Consider the following 6,144-nt stretch of genomic DNA (forward strand, 5'->3'; position numbering starts at 1 on the left):
GGAAGATTGCGCGTGTAGTCCCTATTTTCAAGATGACTATTAGCAAGGGGTCCCCTACGCCTATTTTGACCGTTTTAATTCTGAGGGGCTGCCCCTCGCTGATTCCTTCCTCATTATTATTCAAACATTCCACCAATACTCCATCTTCCTTTAATAAATACATCCATTTCAAACTCATCTCTCAAAATTTATGTTTCTCTCCTCCATTTCTAATAAAAAATCCCAATTCTCTCAACTTCTAAACAATATTATAATTTTGCAGGTAAAAATTCTCCTCTACTTCCTCTCAACAATACTATACACTCTTACTGATTTAATGTATATTCTAATTTTTGTTTTATTTTTTATTTTTGATATAACAATTGAATCATATAAGACAAAATCTTGAAAGAAAACCTTGATATTTTGAAGGAAACCTTCAAAGTCTACACCAAAGTTGTCTTCAAATAAGGTACACATAAAATTTATAAATTTTTTATGTATGTGTTTATGATGGAAGTATATATATATATATATATATATATATATATATATATATATATATATATATATATATATATATATATATATATATATATATATATATATATATATATATATATATATATATATATATATATTGTATGTTGTTATATATAAATTTGTTGTGTTTGTTATATATAGATTTATTGTGTTTGTAAGCTGTTTTTTAATTTTTTTAATATAATTTTTTTTGAAATAAATATTTTAATTATAATTTATTTATTTTAAAAAACAACATATTTATTGATGTAAAAAAATATATTTATTGTTGACTTCTGATGCACATGGGGGCTCGTGTTGACTTCTGAATCCTTCAGAAACTCCATTTTCCATCTCTTTCTCGTCCTTACAGGCCTGCCATTAGTTCCTCTGATCGCATGCATTAACCTGGACAGTAACACTACCAAACAAAGCATAAAGAGATCCTTTTTTACACAACTTTGAATCAATAAACGAAATGATACACGACAACACACAAACTCAATTGAAAACAAATAAAAATAGTCTCACAGTGTTACCAAAGTAATGAATTTTTGTCAGATAAAACACAAATACTTACTAGAAATGGTGACCGATCAGTACAATAGAAGAAGAGTGTAAATTAAAATGCACTGATCAAATTCTCCCACACTTGAGTTTTTGCACTCCAAGTAAAATTATAAATTCAAAATTCAAAACATAAAAACGAGAACTAAACAAAACATGTAACTCCAAAGGTTCTCATGATATAAAGTGAAAGAAAAATTCTAATTCTAATCTTTATGAATATGGTGTTAGTGAGCAACTTTTTGTAACAATTAAAACAGATAAGATGGTAGTTTACCAAAGAGTACATCATAAGCAGCAAGATTCTCACACAGGATAAATTTTCTCTTAATTCTCAAGTGTTTAGGTTAATTGTTTACACTCAAAACACAACAAGAAAGGTAGTATTACCATAAGTTTAAAGAGAATCTAACATCTAAAATTGTAATACATGCACACAAAGATCAAAAGGACTTTTATTCGGGCTGTAGCTTAACCAAGGTCAGGGTGAGATGAATCTTAAGGGGTACTAGGCTAAGATTCAAAGAGACAAAAGTAACTTGAAAGAAACTGCAGGAGTTGAATTACAAAAGATTTCATTCACTTTCAACAACTCTATAGTAATTGTTTTCCGCTTCTCTTTTCACATTTAATTCTTTCTTTTTTCCAGAAAGAACATGTATCACATCCTTCTCTTTTTTTCCCCCATTTTTCTATTTCTCACCTTTTTAAAATTTATTTTTCTGCCAACTTTTTGAATCAGATATCACAACTATAATTATTCAACACACACAACTCTAAACAAGACTCTTTCAACCCTTTGAATAGGATGATGACATTGTTTTTCACTTTTTGACTTGTAGTGAGTTTGAACCAAAGAATGGGATAAATAGGTTCAAGGGGTTTTCAAACAAGGAATGATATTATTCAGAGTTGGCTTTATGACTAAGTTGCTTAAAATATAACAGAAACAACTTGTCTTTTTCATATCAGTGTGCACAAGTAAATAATTTTTTTTTAACAAGAGTAAATTCAAGTTCTAGAGACTAACAAACATTAGTGAAATCACATAAGAAAAAAAGAGATGGATTTTTTTAAATATTATCCAATATTATACTCAAAATCTCATAAGGGTAATGATCTACCCTAAATGATGCATAATTTAGATCCTAATCCTACTTAACATACCAAGAATGTACAACAAGTCACTCACATCACACCATAATTTTAAGTAAATTGATTAAAATAAAATAATTTTTAATATCAATTTGCTTTTTTAGGCCATTGTCTATTTCTTTTTTAGCCTACCCAAGGTTTGTTCGGTTGCATTCGTTTTGTTGGATTAAAATGCACAATTTGATTAATGAATAGGTAAAATAGTTTTGCATAAAAACTCAACTTTCATGATAAATAATGCATCGAAGGCAGTAATTAAAAATCGCAAATCCTTTAATTAACCAACAAATCTAACCTCAAAATACATTTAGCAAAGTGAAATATAGAAAGTTAAACTAATATATAAAACCATCAACCATCCCTTTCCTTCTCATCAAACCTCAAACCATTTTCTCATCTCAATACATTCCATCAAGTTATCATCAACAATGGCTTTCTCCAAATCATTCATGATTGCTCTACTTGTTGTTGCAACAATGTCAAGCATGAACGTCGAAGCCCGCCGTCTTCTTCACACAACCACATCAAAACCATCCATGCCAGAGGTAATTCCATCATTGCCTAAGGGAAGTCTTCCACCATTGTATACTTCCATTCCATCTCTTCCAAAGCACACCAGGCCATTTCCCAGCTTTCCTTTCACTGATCCAACAATTGATATTCCACCAGTGTCAGCTCCAGCTCCTGCTCCAGTATCCAATACTCCCATTCCCAAATCAAGCCTTTCCTTTTACAACTTCTTCCCATTTTTCTCACGAACTCCTTCAACCATTAATCCATAAACAGTTCTATAAGTTGTGATAATTTAAATTTAGTAGAAAAAAACTTGTTAAGTTGGTTAAAAACATATTTTTAGAACATGAGTTGGATATATTTGAGTCCCAACTCTATCACCTTCATTCTTTGATATTTTGACGCTTTGACAACAACAATGGTTGATGAAACTTGATGATTTGGGGTTGATGATTCTTAGATTGTGATTGACTCCGAGAGAGATTTTAATTCTTCTCGTTTCTTTCTTATGTATTTCCCATTTTTTGAGGTTTGTATGTAAGTTACTATAATATTATGTGTATGTACTAAGATAATATATTATATCTATTGCTCAAATAAATATATATATGTTATTCTTATTTTTGCTTTGTGCTTGAGGTTTGAGTTGTTATAGTCATATACAGTTTAAATCTCATTCTTGGAGAATTACCTGTTAGATTCTAGACTCTAGAGATAGATTTAGGTCTAAAATTCACAATGGGTATCAAAACTTAATGCTTTCGTGTTGTTTGAGTTGTGTGAGACATCGCCGACGAGAGTAATATGATTGTTCGCTCAACTATGCGTTAGACATAACCTTGTTGTGAGCGATACGTGATAATATTGATGAGTGATTTATATTGCTACAATTGATCAATATGTTTAAGTATTGGACGGATAGTTGAAATTCAATCCCGAGAGTTCTCTCATATCCAAAGAATGTATTTATTTTCTATTCATATGTTTCTTTTCACTTTACTTTTAAACCATTCAACCCAAGTTTAGAAATGTGGAAACTATTGAATGAAATTCTTTCCCTCGTATTGATCCTTGTGGAGGCGATAAAACTTGGAATACTTCCAATAGTTTACTTGCCTCTTTACCGCTTCAACAACACCATTGATAAGTCCATAAATCCAAACACTATGGTAGTTCTCTTGGTAAAAATAATTAAGCATGATTTACTTAGAATTAGCTAACTTTGTGACAAAGGTAACAATGTAACATTTGATTCTTCTGGCTGCATGGTCATAAATCAAAGTAAAAAAAAACTCTATTTACTAGCTCAAGAAGTGAAAATACCTAGACAATGAATTTGAATAAAATTCCTTCAAATGATGTATGTCTCCCAAGTAACGAGGATGAATATTGGCTATGACATTTGAGAATGACACACATCCACATGGACCACTCAAACAAGTTGGTTCGCTAATATCTCGTAGATGGCCTGCCAAACTTAGATTTTGAAAAAAAACAAATAATGTGATGCATGCATAAAGGGAAGCAAGTAAGAGCCTATTTTAAATTTAAAAATATAGTTTTTACTTATCGGCTCTTACTACTGCCTCACGTGAACCTCTTTGGCTCATCTAGAAATGTAAGTTTAGGTTGAAACGTCCATGCTCTGGTTATATTCGATGATAACTCTCGATATACTTGAACAAAATTATTATCTAAAAAAAGAGGCGCATTTGTTGCCTTTCAAAAAATGGTCTAAGTTATCCAAAAAGAAAAAGGAGTAAGGATCACAAATTTAAAAATAGATCATGGCAAAGAAATCTAAAATGAGGAATTAAAACAATTTTGCAAGGAGAATCGTATTGGGCATACCATTTCCACTCCACAAACTCCCCAACAAAATTGGGGTAACAGAGAGGAAAAACAGATCTCTAGTAGAGCTTGCAACGACGATGCTCAATAAGACCAATCTTCCTTAATACCTATGGGTTGATGTTGTAAATATTGATTGGTATGTTATGAATCATGTCTTGATATACAACCAATTCTAAAACAGACTCCATATGAGCTATACAAAGGAAGAAAGCCAAATATCTCTCACCTACATGTCTTTGGATGCAAATGCTTTATCCATAATAACACGAAATATAACCTTAGAAAATTCGACGCAATAGATGATGAAGTCATATTCCTAGTATATTCCATTATGAGAAAAATGTTTGGAGTCTATAACATAAAAACTAAAACAACCAAAGAATCAATTCATATTACCTTTGTTGAATCTAACCTCAAACATGTAAAGTTAGAAATTATATATTATGCATGTATCATGTGAAAGTCAAGTCTAGAGGATGATAAAGATCTAAACTAAGAGAAGAATAAAAATCAAGTCATAGAAGAAGAACTAGTTCTGGTTCCAACCCTAGACACTCCACAGGAAAACCGAGATCTCTCAAAAGAATAGAGACGAACAAACATTCATCCAATTCAAAATGTTATTGGAGATATACCCAAAGGATTCAGCACTAGATGATCACTCAATCAGGTATGTGGTTTTGTAGCTTTTATTTCACAAATTAAGCCAACGAGAATTGGCAAAGCTATAGTTGATGTACATTGGTCTCTTTCTATGCAAGAAGATTTAAATCAATTTGGTCTTTCGCAACCATATGGATGAAGATGTCAACGTTTTAAGAAATAAATCCATACTAGTTGCAAAAGGATACAACCAATAAAAGGGAATTGATTTCGATGAAAACTATGCTCTTGTAGCTAGATTAGAAGTCATAAGGATGTTATTAGCATTCTCGTGCATCATGAATTTCAAATGGATGTATACGTACATTTCTATATGGTTACATTCAAGAGGAGGTATTTTTTGATTAACCTCCAAGTTTAACCAACCATTTTTGGGTTGCTCAGACTCGCATCCTTCAGTTGCAGCATTTTGTTTCCACCGTGAAGCTTCACAAATAGTGCAAGAATTGTCCTTTTCATGCTCCTTCCAAAATAGCATGCAATCATTTGGGCACGCATCTATCTTCTTATAATCAAGGCCTAAACCACTTATCATGGCTTTTGTCTTGTAAAATGATTCTGGAATGTTCAAATCAGGCATTGCTTCTTTCAATAATTCTAATAGGGCAGTGAATGACGTATTGCTCCAGCCGTGGAGACATTTCAACAAGTAGAGTCGAATCGTGAATGATAACGAAGAGAAGTCTTTGCATCCAGGGTACAGTTCTTGTTCCGCCTCTTTAATCAAACTGTAAAACGTTCTAGCCTCGTCATTGGGACCTTCACCAACTTCGTGTGCTTCTGCCCTATCTCCATATATGTCATGCAATAAGCCAGGAATGTCATCATGTGATCCATCTTGATCTTCCATCCCATCACCAATTTCCATAGACCTTTGTAGTTTCTCCCCAT

The sequence above is a fragment of the Vicia villosa genome, unplaced genomic scaffold (assembly GCF_029867415.1).
Source record: "Vicia villosa cultivar HV-30 ecotype Madison, WI unplaced genomic scaffold, Vvil1.0 ctg.001217F_1_1, whole genome shotgun sequence".
Classification (NCBI taxonomy): Eukaryota; Viridiplantae; Streptophyta; class Magnoliopsida; order Fabales; family Fabaceae; genus Vicia; species Vicia villosa.